This window comes from Galeopterus variegatus, unplaced genomic scaffold (genome assembly GCF_000696425.1).
Source record: "Galeopterus variegatus unplaced genomic scaffold, G_variegatus-3.0.2 Scaffold1368, whole genome shotgun sequence".
NCBI classification, from domain to species: Eukaryota; Metazoa; Chordata; class Mammalia; order Dermoptera; family Cynocephalidae; genus Galeopterus; species Galeopterus variegatus.
The window spans coordinates 305,434-319,122 of NW_007727479.1; the positions used below are offsets into that span (position 1 = coordinate 305,434).

General features: G+C 37.9%; 1 protein-coding gene and 1 non-coding gene across 3 annotated transcripts in view; one reads left to right on the forward strand and one right to left on the reverse strand.

The window, feature by feature from the left end:
* Positions 1 to 13,689, reverse strand: part of CEP83 (centrosomal protein 83kDa) — a 121,844-nt gene that overhangs the window by 30,577 nt on the left and 77,578 nt on the right. The window lies entirely within an intron of this gene.
* On the forward strand, positions 10,853 to 10,926 carry TRNAI-AAU. Its single transcript has one exon. It is a non-coding gene; the product is annotated as a tRNA-Ile (tRNA).

Here is a 13,689-nt window from a genome sequence, read left to right on the forward strand (position 1 = left end):
TCCTAAGCTATACCATCTAGGTTTGTATAAGTACACTCTGTGATGTTTGCACAATGACAGAATCACCTAATGGATTCCCGTAGTTAAGCAATGCATGACTGTAAAAAAGGAAAAAATGCCAAATCCCAGCAAGTGATCTCTTATGCTCCTGCCTGCAAGTCTCTGCAGTGAGCAGGGGCTCACTGCATGTGAATAGACTTAATTCACCCATTAAAATAAAAAGATCTACAACTTGGCTCTCAAAGTAAGACCCAACTATATGCTGTATATAAAACACATCTGAAAAATAAAGTGATTAAGAAAATTTTTAGATAAGGGGACAAATGTATACCAGGCAAATGGAAACTATAACAGGAGTAGTGATGCTTTCAGACAATGTAGAATTCAAGCAAAAAAAAAAAAAAATTAAATGACAAAAAGAGAAGCACTTTTTAATGCTAAAAGCCACATTTCACAATTAAGATATAACTTTTATGAATATCTATGTAACAAATAACAGCAATTACCTTTATAAAGCAAAACTACAAGAAATAGGAGTCACAGATAGAAACACATTAATAATAATAATAATAGGCAGCTTAATATATCATTCTTTGTACAAGACAGATCAAGTGGACAAAAAATAAGTACACAGAAGACTTAATCATCATAGTAAATAAGGTAGATCTTACAAAGATGTGATCCATCATTTATACTTTATACTTTTATAAATGAATAACTTTATAATACTCAAACTTTATACTCTTATAATTGAATAGCTTCTTTCCGTGTACATATGAAACACTCACAAAAATTGATCATATACTACAGGACTAAGACTGGAGCAAAGCAAGTGAGGTAACTAGAGTGCAAAATTTAAGGAGGCACTCATTCTAAGGCTCCTGCAAGTGCAGGGTCAGCACATGAGAGTGAGTGCCTACTTAAATTTTGTACCCTGGGTGCTTCAATTGTTTTACTCTAGTGCTGACCTTGATATATTAGATCACACAGAAACATCAGTGTGTTCCATAAAGTAGAAATAACACAAACAATACTCCCTGATCACAATGCACTAATACTAGAAATTAACAACAAAATTAAAAAACAAAAAACCCAAAAAACTCTCCCAACCTGGAAATTCAGAAACCTTCTGTTATAGACTGAAATATGTCCCTTCAAAATTCATATGTTGATGTCCTAACCCCCACTACTTTAGAATATGACTGCATCTCAAGATAGGGCCTTTAAAGAGGTAATTACCGGGCCGGCCCGGTGGCACACTGCTACAGTGCGCCGCTTGGGAGCGCGGTGGCGCTCCCGCCGAGGGTTCGGATCCCACATACAGACCAGTTCCCGCTCACTGGCTGAGCGAGGTGTGGGGGCAACACCGAGGGTTGCGATCCCGTTGCCAGTCCCGGTCCGGTACGGGCGCGACACTGAAGGTTGCGATCCGTTGCCGGACACGAAAAAAGAGACAAAAGGGGGAAAAAAAAAAAAAGAGGTAATTACCGTTAAATGAGGTCATATAGGTGGGCCCTAATCTCGTATGACTGGTAGGTCTCTATCGAAGAGACACCAGGGATGCACGAGCCCAGAGAAGAGGCAATGTGACAAGGTGGCCACCTTCAAGCCAAGGAGAGAGGTCTCAGGAGAAACCAAAGCAACTGATGCCTTGATCTTGGACTTCTAGCCTCCAGAACTGTGAGAAAATAAATTTATGTTGTTTAAAACACCCAAACTGTGTATTTTGTTATGGCAGCCTTAGCAAACTAATATATCTTCTGTTAAACAACTGTTGGGTGAAAAGGAAAATACAAATTGAAATTAGAGGATTTCTAAAAAACAGTGATAAGTAAAACACTACACATCATAATCTATAGGATACATTTAAGGCGACAAGGAGAAGAAAATTCTCAGCACTATACACTCCTACTAATAAAAATGAAAGAATAAACATTAGTATAACTAAATTCCCAACTCAAAAACAACAACAAAATGACCAAAGTAAACAACTAAAATGACAAAGAAAGTACAAGGTATACACAACACAATCTTAGAAAACCCTAAGAAATCACCGAATATGTGACTAGGATAGCAAGGTCAAAGGATTCAAGGTCAATACATAAAAGTGAACTAACTATTTCTGTAAGTTAGCAATGAAAAGTGAAAAAGCGAAATTTAAAAAAATAGCTCCGGGCCGGCCCGGTGGCGCACTGGATAAGTGCGCCGCTTGAGAAGCACGGCAGCGCTCCCGCCCGAGGGTTCGGATCCCACATACAGACCGGTTCCCGCTCACTGGCTGAGCGAGGCGCGGGAGCAACGCCGAGGGGTGCGATCCCGTCGCCGGTCCCCGGTCCGGTACGGGGGCAACACTGAGGGTTGCGATCCATTGCCGGACACGGAAAAAGACAAAAAGACAAAAAAAAAATAGCTCCATTTATAATAGCACAAAAATACTTAGGAATAAAATTTAACAAAAGATGAACATATGCATACAATGAAAACTACAAATCTTTGATGAAACAAAGAGATGAATAAATTAAATAAATGGAGAGATGTGTGATACTCATGGACTGGATGACTCAATATTGTTAAGATAACAATTCTCTTCAAATTTACCTATAAATTAAATGCAATGCCAATCAAAATCTTAACAAGCTTTTTTGAAAAAAGTGACAAGCTGATTTTAAAATTTATATGGAAGGCAAAGGACCTAGAAGAACCAAAAGAATCTTTTGACAAAAAAGAACAAGGTAGAGGACTTGTACTATCTGAATTAAACTTACTTTAAAGCTACAGTAATCAAGACAATGTTATATTAGTGTAAAGATAAGACACACAGATCAACAGAATGGAAGAGTCCAGAAACAGACTCACACTTATATAGCCAATTAATTAATGGAACAACTGGATATCTATATGAAAATAAGGATGTACTGTATTTCATTCCTAGACGCAATGTATGAGAGTACTTCAAAAAGTCCATGCAAGGATTCCTATTATCTTTAAATTCTATTTTTTCCACAATCACTTTGAAGTTCCCTCACATGAGAGCTCCATTTGTTCCAGAACCTTACTGGCACTCATTATTATTAGTATTTTTAACTTTATGATTTTAATGAATGAGTAATTATATGTCACTGTGGTCTTAATTTAATTTTCTTTGATGACTAGTGACTTTGAGCATCTTTTCATATACTTACAAGCTACTTTTGTGAAGTGTGTGTTCAAATATTTTTTAAATTGGGAACTTATCTTCTTTTTTTTTTTTGTCCTTTTTTTTGAGACCGGCCGCACCGCGCTCAGCCAGTGAGCACTGTGAGCGCACTGGTCATCCCTATATAGGATCCGAACCCATGGCGGGAGCGCTGCTGCACTCCCAGCGCTGCACTCTCCTGAGTGCGCCACGGGCTCAGCCCGGAACTTACCTTCTTAATGAGTTGTAACAGCTCTTTATGTATACTGCATAGAAGCCTTTTGTTAGATAAAAAAATTTTTTTGGCTGGCTGGTATGGGGATCCAAACCCTTGACCTTAGTGTAACCAACACCACACTCTAACCAACTGAGCTAAGAGTCCAGCCCACATTTCCTAGATACATATTTTATATATTTTCTCTCAGTCTGTGGCTTGCATTTTTGTTCAATACATTTAATTGTGTTTACTGAAAGCAAAAGTTTTTTTTTTTTTCCTTTTTGTCTTTTTTACTGACCGGTAACGGGATCGCAACCCTCGGGGTCGCGCCCATACCGGGGACCGGCAACGGGATCGCAACCCTCGGTGTCGCGCCCATACCGGGGACCGGCAACGGGATCGCAACCCTCGGTGTCGCGCCCATACCGGGGACCGGCAACGGGATCGCAACCCTCGGTGTCGCGCCCATACCGGGGACCGGCAACGGGATCGCAACCCTCGGTGTCGCGCCCATACCGGGGACCGGCAACGGGATCGCAACCCTCGGTGTCGCGCCCATACCGGGGACCGGCAACGGGATCGCAACCCCCGGTGTTGCGCCTGAACCGCGCTCAGCCAGTGAGTGGGAACCGGTCTCCACATGGGATCCGAACCCTCGGCGGGAGCGCCGCCACGCTCCCAAGCGGCGCACTCTCCAGTGCGCCACCGGGCCGGCCCAAAGCAAAAGTTTTTTACTTTAATTAAATCTACTCTATCAAGTTGTGTTTTGTTCTGGTTTGTGCTTTTTGTGTATGTGTGAGAACACCAATAAAATAAAAACTTTTAGTGGCAAAAACACAGAAAGAAGATAAAGCAGAAATTAATGTGGTAGAAAATAGGAAAACAGTTGATCCAATTCATAAGTCAAAATCCTAATTTAAAAAAATACACTGAACTGTATGCTTTAAAATGTTTTAAATGGTAAATTTTGTTATGTTTACAAGGGTATTCAAAAAGTTCAAGGAAATATTCACATTATCTTTTAATTTCACTATTCCACAAACTTTTTGCAGTATCCTCACATTTAACCACTATAAAAAAATAAATAAATAAAATATACAAAGCACTAGCTGACTTGACCAAGAAAGAAGGGAAGAAAACACATGTTTAAAACACGAAATAACAAAAGAAAATAAGCACTGAAACAGAAGAAATTAAAAAATAAAAAAACATGCAGACCTTTGTGCAAAAAATTTGAAAACACAAATAAAGTGAGTAATTTCTTATGAAAACACAAATTATCAAAATTGACCACATCAGAGATAATGCTTAAACAAGCTGATTTGTGTAGAAGAAATAAAGTTACCAAAGAACTATCCCAGAAAATGGCACTAAGCCTAAATGGTTTCACAGGGGAATTATATCAAGTCATCAAAAAACCAGATAGTCCTACTGCACAATATTTGTCCCAGAGCCTTGAACACCAAGGAAAACCTCCTAAATTCTTTTTATGAGCAAGGATAAAATTGATGCTTAAAACTGATGAGGACATTACAAAAAAAATTACAAATAGAATATACCACTACCTTAAACAAAGAACACATGGGGTTTACTCCAGAAGTTAAGGTTGGTTTAATATGAGGAAATCTATTAATATTCCATCTTAAAAAATCTAAAAAGGAAAAGATCATGATTATCTCCAGAGATGCTAAAAAGGTTGATAATTTTCAACATCATGCCTAATAAAAACACACAAAAAAATATTGATGAATACTTTCTTTTGTTATTGTAATTTTTTAAAATTTTAATTTATCAATACACAATGTAGTTGATTTTCGTGTCCCTTTACAATTTTACAATTCCTCTTTCCTCCCTCCCTCTCCCCTCTGATAAACATCATATCTGTTCACTTGTTCAAGGAACAAGTTCAAGGAATTGTTGTGACTGTTGTGTCTTCTTCCCCACCCCCCACCACTATTCATATATTTATTTATTTATAGCTCCCACAAATAAGTGAAAACATGTGGTATTTCTCTTTCTGTGCTTGACTTGTTTCACTGAATATAATTTTCTCTAAGTCCATCCATGTTGTCGCAAATGGTAGTATTTCATTCTTTTTTATAGCAGAGTAGTATTCCATTGTGTAGATATACCACAGTTTCCTTACCCACTCTTCCGATGGCAGACATTTGGGATGGTTCCAACTACTGGCTATTGTAAATAGTGCTGCAATGAACATTGGAGTACAGGTATCCCTTCAGTATGATGAACTCTATTCCTCTGGGTATATTCCCAGCAGTGGAATAGCTGGTCATATGGTAGATCTATCTGTAATTGTTTGAGGAACGTCCATACCATTTTCCATAAAGGCTGCACCATTTTGCAGTTTCACCAACAACGTAATGAGGGTTCCTTTTTCTCCACAACCTCGTCAGCAATTATCATTCGTAGTCTTTTGTATATTAGCCATCCTAACTGGAGTGAGATGGTATCTCAAAGTGGTTTTGATTTGCATTTCCTGAATGCTGAGTAATGCTGAGCATTTTTTCATGTGTCTGTTGGCCATTTGTATATCTTCCTTTGAAAAATGCCTATTCAGCTCCTTTCACATTTTTTAATTGGGTTATTTTTTTGCTACAAAGTTGTCTGAGTTCCTTGTACATTCTGGATATTAATCTTTTGTCAGATGTATATTTTGCAAATATTTTCTCCCACTCTGTTGAATGTCTTTTCACTCTGTTAACTGTTTCTTTTGCTGTGCAGAAGATTTTTAGCTTGATATAATCCCATTTGTTTATTTTTCCTTTGCTTGCCTGTGCTTTTGGTGTCGTATTCATGAAGTCTGTACCCAATCCTACTTCCTGGAGTGTTTCCCCTATGTTTTCTTTAAGGAGTTTTATTGTCTCAGGATGTATATTTAACTCTTTAATCCATTTTGAGTTGATTTTGGTATATGGTGAGAGGTACAGGTCTAGTTTCATTCTCCTGCATATGAATATCCAGTTTTCCCAGCACCATTTGCTGAAGAGGCAGTCTCTTCCCCAGCATGTAGACTTGGTGCCTTTGTCAAACATCAAATGGTTGTAGGTATATGGGTTGATTTCTAGATTCTGTATTCTTTTCCATTGATGTGTGTGTCTGTTTTTATGCCAATAACATGTTGTTTTGGTTATTATAGTTTTATAGTATAGTTTAAAGTCAGGTAGTGTTATGCCTCCAGCTTTATTTTTTTACTCAGAATTGCTTTTGCTATTCATGGGCTTTTGTTATTCCATATAAATGTTAGGATAGCTTTTTCCATTTCTGAGAAAAATGTCATTGGAATTTTGATGGGGATTGCATTGAATCTTAGATCACTTTGGGTAGAATGGATATTTTCACAATGTTAATTCTTCCAATCCAAGAGCATGGGATATCTTTCCATTATCTTGTGTCCTCTTTAATTTCTCTCAACAGTGCTTTGTAGTTTTCAACGTAGAGATTTTTCACATCCTTGGTTAACTTTATTCCTAAGTATTTTATTTTTTTGGAGGCTATTGTAAAAGGGCTAGCTAGCTTCCTTGATTTGCTTTATAAATCCGACTACTCCAACATTGGGAGCATATGTATTTATGATTGTTATGTCTTCTTGATGGATAGTTCCTTTTATTACTATATAGTGGCCTTATTTATCTCTTTTTATGGTTTTTGGTTTAAAGTCTATGTTATCTGATATAAGATTAGCTACTCCAGCTTGTTTTTCATTTCTACTTGCATGGTATATCTTTTTCCATCCTTTCACTGTTAGTCTACATGTGTCTTTACAGGTGAGGTGAGTCTTTTGAAGGCAGCATATTGTTAGGTCCACTTTTTTAATCCAGTCAGTCAGTCTGTGTCTTTTGAGTGGGAAATTTAATCTTTTTACATTAAGAGTTGTTATTGAAAAGTGCTGATTTACTCCTAGCATTTTATTAATTTTTGTTTGGATGTCTTAAGTATCTTTTGTTCCTTTCTTTCTTATCTACTGTTTGTCTTCTGTGTTTGTTGGTTTCTTGGGGTGGTAGATACACTTTTTTCCTCTTTATTGTTAGCATTTTTATTTCACTAGTGGGTTTTGCTCTTTCTTGAGTATTTATGGCAGTGATGGTTGTTTTCCAGGTACCAACCCAGTACTCCCTTGAAAATGTCTTGTAAGGCTGGTTGTGTGGTAGTGAACTCCTGCAGTTTTTGTTTGTCTGAGAAATGTACTATTTGTCCTTCAATTTGGAAGGATAGCCTTGCTGGGTAAAGTATTCTTGGCTGGCAATTTTTGTCTTTCAGTATTTTGAATATATCATCCCATTCTTTTCTGGCTTTTAGGGTTTCCGATGAAAAGTCTGATGTTAGTCTGATTGTGGCTCCCTTATAGGTGACTTGATGCTTCTCTCTTGCAGCTTTTAAGATTCTCTCTTTGTCTTTGAGTTTCACCAGTTTGACTATAAAATGACTTGGAGAGGACCTTTTGGGGTCAAATATGTTTGCGGATCTTTGACCCACCTGAATCTGAAGATCTGTGTCTTTTCCTATACCTGGGAAGCTTTCTGCTATTATTTTGTTGAATATGTTTTCAACGTCATTTCCTTTTTTCCTCCCCTTCTGGAATACCCACAATTCGGATATTTGAGGGCTTAAGGTTGTCTCTTATCTCTCTCTCAATCAACAAAGAAGTGGTAGAGACATCTCCACTAAGATCAGGAACAAAGCAAGTGTATTAGTCCATTTTTGTTGCTTTTAATAAAATACTTGAAACTGGGTAATTTATACAGAAAACTGAAATTTATTGCTTACAGTTTCTGAGGCTGGGAAGTCCAAAGTCCATCTGGTGGTGGCAACAGTGACCCAGGGGTCTCACATTGCAAGATAGTGGAAGCAGAGAGAGACAGACTCTCCTCTTCTTTTAAAGCCTTCAGAACCACACCCCTTACCACCATTTTTAATCCATTCACTGTGGCATGGTCCTACAATCCAATCACCTCTTCAAGGCTCTGCCTTCAAATTACCATAATAAGATTTCTCACCCTCTTAACAGTCACAGTGGGGGCTAAGTTTCTAATACATAAAACTTGAGGGACACAATTCAAGTTTCAATGAGTTTTGGGGGGAAAGAATTCAATCCACTACAGCAAGGATACCTGCAATCTCTGATACTACTCAATACTGTCGGGAAGGTTCTTGCAAGTGCAATTAGAGAAAAACCAATTAAAAGCATAAGAACTGCTAAAAAAGTAAAATTATCCCTATTTGTAGATGATATGATGGTATACCTGGGAAACTCTAGATAATTCATAATAAAATGAACTCAAACAACAAAAGAATTAAGTAAGTTAGGTGGATATAAAATTAACCTATAAAAATTGATAGTCTTCATAAACAATAACCAGCTAGAAGACAAAATGAAAGGGAAAAAAACCACATTTATTATTATTATTATTTTTTTCCTTTTTGTCTTTTTTCGTGTCTGGCAACGGATCGCAACCCTCAGTGTCGCGCCCGTACTGGACCGGGACTGGCAACGGGATCGCAACCCTCAGCATCGCACCCGCACCTCACCCAGCCAGTGAGCAGGAACCGGTCTGTATGAGGGATCCGAACCCTCGGCGGGAGTGCCGCCGCGCTCTCAAGCGGCGCACTGTAGCAGTGCGCCACCGGGCCGGCCCAAAAAACCACATTTATGATAGCAGCAAAGATTACATACATAGAAACGAATTCAACAAGAAAAGCGTCACAACTACATGAGGAAAGTTTTAAAACTCTTTCAAAAAAACCTAAAAGGAAACTTCAATAAATGGAAACATACCTCTCTTCTTAGATAGAACAATTCAACAACAGAAGGATGTCAGTTTTCCCTAAATCAGTTTAAAAATTTAAGCAGAGGATTTGGGGAAGATGGTGAAGTAGGAAACACCAGGAAATCTGTCTACCCACCTAGGCAAAAATTGCAATGGAAGAATCTGCCAGATACAACTATTTTGAAAACCTGAAGTCTATTGAAGTCTTGAAATTCCAGAGAAAGACTTGGACTGTAAATGGTGGTTAATTCAGGTAAATTTCAGCTCTTAGCCCAGTAGCAGCTACCCATCTCACACCCCCAGCCTCATGGCAGATAGCTTTGCATACATTCCAGGAACAGCTTGCATACAGCTTGGGAGCCAGGGTGAGCAAAAAACACTCTGTCCTCCAAATATTAGGGATCTGTGCTCTGATCTCAAATGTGCAAAAAGGCAAACCACTATTGTTGTTTCACCTCCCCAACTGTTGCAAGTCCCCCTCCTCCTCTGGCTGAAGTGATTTCCAGGACTTCCAAGAGATTTTTTTTTTTTAATAAGAAAACAAAATGTATTGCTTACAGTTTCAGAGGCTGGGAAGTCTAAAGTCCAGGAAACGCATCTGGTGAGGGTCTTTTTTTGGTGGTTTACAGCAACGCAGGGGTCTCACATGGCAGAAAATGACAATGCAGAGAAAGAGAGAGAGAGAGAGACTCTCACATGTTCTCCTTTTAAATTCCTCAGGACCACACTTCTGACTACCATTAATAATCCATTCACTATAGCATGGTCTTACAATCTAATCACCTCTTCAAGGCCCCACCTTTTAATTACCATAATAGGATTTCCCACTCTCAACAGTTACAGTGGGAATTAAGCTTCTAATATATGGATGTTGGAGGACACAATTCAGTCAACCCATAGCATTCCAACCTTGTCCCCCAGAGTTCATGTCCTTCGCATAGGTAAATACATTCATTCCACCCCAAAGTCTTAACTTGTTTCAACTCAAAAGTCCAAGGCTCAAAAGTCCCATCTATGAAATCAAAACAAGTTATCTACTGCCAAGATACAATGGTGGGACAAGCATAAGGCATATATTCCCATTCAAAAAGGGAGAAATAGACAAAAAGAAAGGGGTAACAGGTCCTCAACAAATCCAAAACCCTGCCAGGCAGGCATTAAATCTCACAGCTGGTGAATCATGTACTTTGACTCCATGTTTGATGTGCTCTGCACACTGGTGTGGGGGTTGGGTCCCCAAGTCCTCTGGCAGCTCTGCTCCTATGGCTTTCCTGGTGTGAAGTGATGCTTTAGCTCTCACAGGCTGGTGTTGCACTCTGATAGCTCTACAAGTCTGGGGTCTCCATGGCAGTCCTGCTCTTCACTTGGAATGGCATTTTGGGGGTTTTTCTGCTGCAACTCTGACCCCACATTTCTGCTCAGCATTGTTCTAGCAAAGTCTCTATGCAGTGAACCTGTCTCTGTTGACATCAGCAACAGTAAAGGGTGGGGACAGAACTGAAAAGGAGCAGAGTTATTGTATGTCATTGAAGTTAAGCTGGTATAAATTCAAATTAATGTGTTATAACCTTAGGATTTTAACTGTAATCCCCGTGGTAGCCACAAAGAAATTATCTATAAAATATACACAAAAGGAAATACAAAAGAAATGTTAATGTTTCACCGTTAGAGGATGGCCAGTTAGCTCAGTTGGTTACAGCATGGTGCTAATAACACCAAGGTCCAGGGTTTAATCCCCGTACTGGCCAGCCACTAAAAAGAAAAAGTTTCACTATTTAAAAAACAACAACAACAATAACAACTAGGCTGGCTCATAAGTTCACTTGGTTAGAGTATGGTGCTGAAAACACCAAGGTCAAGTGTGTGGATCCCCAAACCAGAGAGCTGCCAAAAAACAAAAACAAAAACAAAAAAAACCAACTAAACATAAAAGACATAATGAAGGAAAAGAGGGATAAAAAACTTTAAGATATATGGAAAACAAATAGCTAAATGACAGAAGTCGGGCCAGCCCGGTGGCGCACTGCTACAGTGTGCCGCTTGGGAGCATGGTGGCGCTCCCACCGAGGGTTCGGATCCCACATACAGACCGGTTCCCGCTCACTGGCTGAGCGAGGTGTGGGAGCAACACCGAGGGTTGCGATCCCGTTGCCGGTCCCGGTCCGGTACAGGCGCGACACTGAGGGTTGCGATCCGTTGCCGGACACGAAAAAAGACCAAAAGGAAAAATAAATAAATAAATAAAAATAAATGACAGAAGTCCCTCCTTGTCAGTAATTACTTTAAATATAAATGTATTAAACTTTTTTCCAATCAAAAGGCAGAGATAGGCTGATTAGATTTTTAAAAAGCATGATTCAACTATATGCTGTCTAAAAGACACTGACTTCAGATCCAAAGACAAGATAAATTGAAAGTGAACAGATGGAAAAAGATATCCCATGCAAACAGTAAACAAAAGAAAGCATGGATAGATAAACTAATATCAGACAAAATAGACTTTATATTTAAAAAGCTTACAAGAGACAAAGGACATTATATAATAATAAAAGGCTCCATACGGCAAGAAAATAACAATCACTCATATGAACATTTATGTTCCTAGTAACAGACGTTTAAAAAATATGAAGCAAAAACTGGCAAAATTAAAGGGAGAAATAAATAGTTCAATAATAACAGCTGCAGATTCAGTATCACTCTCAATAATGGAGAGAACAACCAGATAGAAGATAAGTAAGGAAATGAAGGATTTAAACTACACAATAAACCAACTAAATCTAACACACATAAACAGAACCCTCTACCCAACAACAGCACACACATTCTTCTCAAATGTACCTGGGATATGTTCCAAGAAGACCATATGTTAGGCCACAAATTAAGTCTCAATAGATTTTTTAAAATAGGATGAAGTTAGAAATCAGTAACAGAAAGAGAACTGGAATATTCACAAATTTGTGGAAATGAAACACACTGTTAAACAACCAATAGATCAAAAAAGAAATACGGGAAATTAGAAAGTACATAGAGATAAATGAAAACAAAAGCACAACATACCAAAAGTCATGGGACACAGCAAAATCAGTGCTAAGGGGACAATTTATAGCTATGATGTTTACATTAAAAAACAAGAAAGATTTCAAGTCAGCAACCTAACTTTACAACTTAAGAAACTAATAAAAGACGAACAAACTAAACCCAAAACTAGCAGAAGGAAGGAAGGAATAAAGATGAGAGCAGAGATAAACAAAATAAAGAATACTATAACAATAGAGAAAATCAATGAAACCAAAGGTTGTTTCTTTGAAAAGATCAACAAAATTGACAAACTTTTATCTAGATAGACAAATAAAAGAAAAAGGAAAGAGATTACTAAAATCAGAATTGAAAGTGAGGACATTACTACTGATTCCACAGAAATAAAAAGGATTATAATAGTATTATAAACAACTGTACAACAACAAATTGGAAAACCTGTATGAAATAAACTCCTAGTAACACAAAACCTAGCAAGGTTAAACCATGAAGAAATAAAAAATCTGAATGGACCTGTAACTAGCAAGGAGATTGAATCAGTAATCAACAATCTCCTGACAAAGAGAAGCCTGGAACCTGAGGGCTTCACTGGTGAATTCTCTCTTTTTTTTTTCCCCACAGCTGGCCAGTAAGGGGATCCAAACCCTTGACCTTGGTATTATTAGCACTACACTCTCCCAAGTAAACCACCAGCCAGTGCCTTCACTGGTGAATTCTATCAAACATTTAGAGAAGAACCAACACCACGATCTGAAAGGTGGTGCCCATGTGTTACAAAAATCAATGTAATATATCACATCAACAGAATGAAAGGGGGAAAAAAAACACATGACATCTCAGTTGATGTAGGAAAAGCATCTTCAACACCCTTTGATGATAAAAACATTCAAAAAACTAGGAATAGAGGGAAACTCTCTCAACATAATAAAGCCATATATTAAAAATCCCTAGGGAACATCACATACAGTGTGAAAGACTGAAAGCATTTCCTCTCAGATCAGGAATAAGGCAAGAATATGCCCACTTTTGCCACTTCTATTCGACACTGAACTGGAAGTTCTAACCACAGCAATTAGGAAAGAAAAAGACATCCAACTGGAAAGGAAAAAGTAAAATTATCTCTGTTCACAGATGATATAATCTTATACATAGGAAACACTAAAGACTCTACAAAAAGAAAAAAACTATTAGAACTAATAAGTGGCTACAAAGTCAACAAAAGTCAGCTGCATTTCTACACACCAACAATAAACAATCTGTAAAAGAAAACTTAAAAAACAATTCCATATATAATAGCATCAAAAAGAATAAAATACTTAGGAATTAACTGAACCAAACAGGTGAAAAGACCTGTAACCTGAAAATTTAAAAATATTGCTAAAAGAAATTAAAGAATACATAAATAAATGGAAACATATCCCATTTGTTGGGATATTGGACTGAAAAACTTAATATTGTTGAGATGTCAATATTAC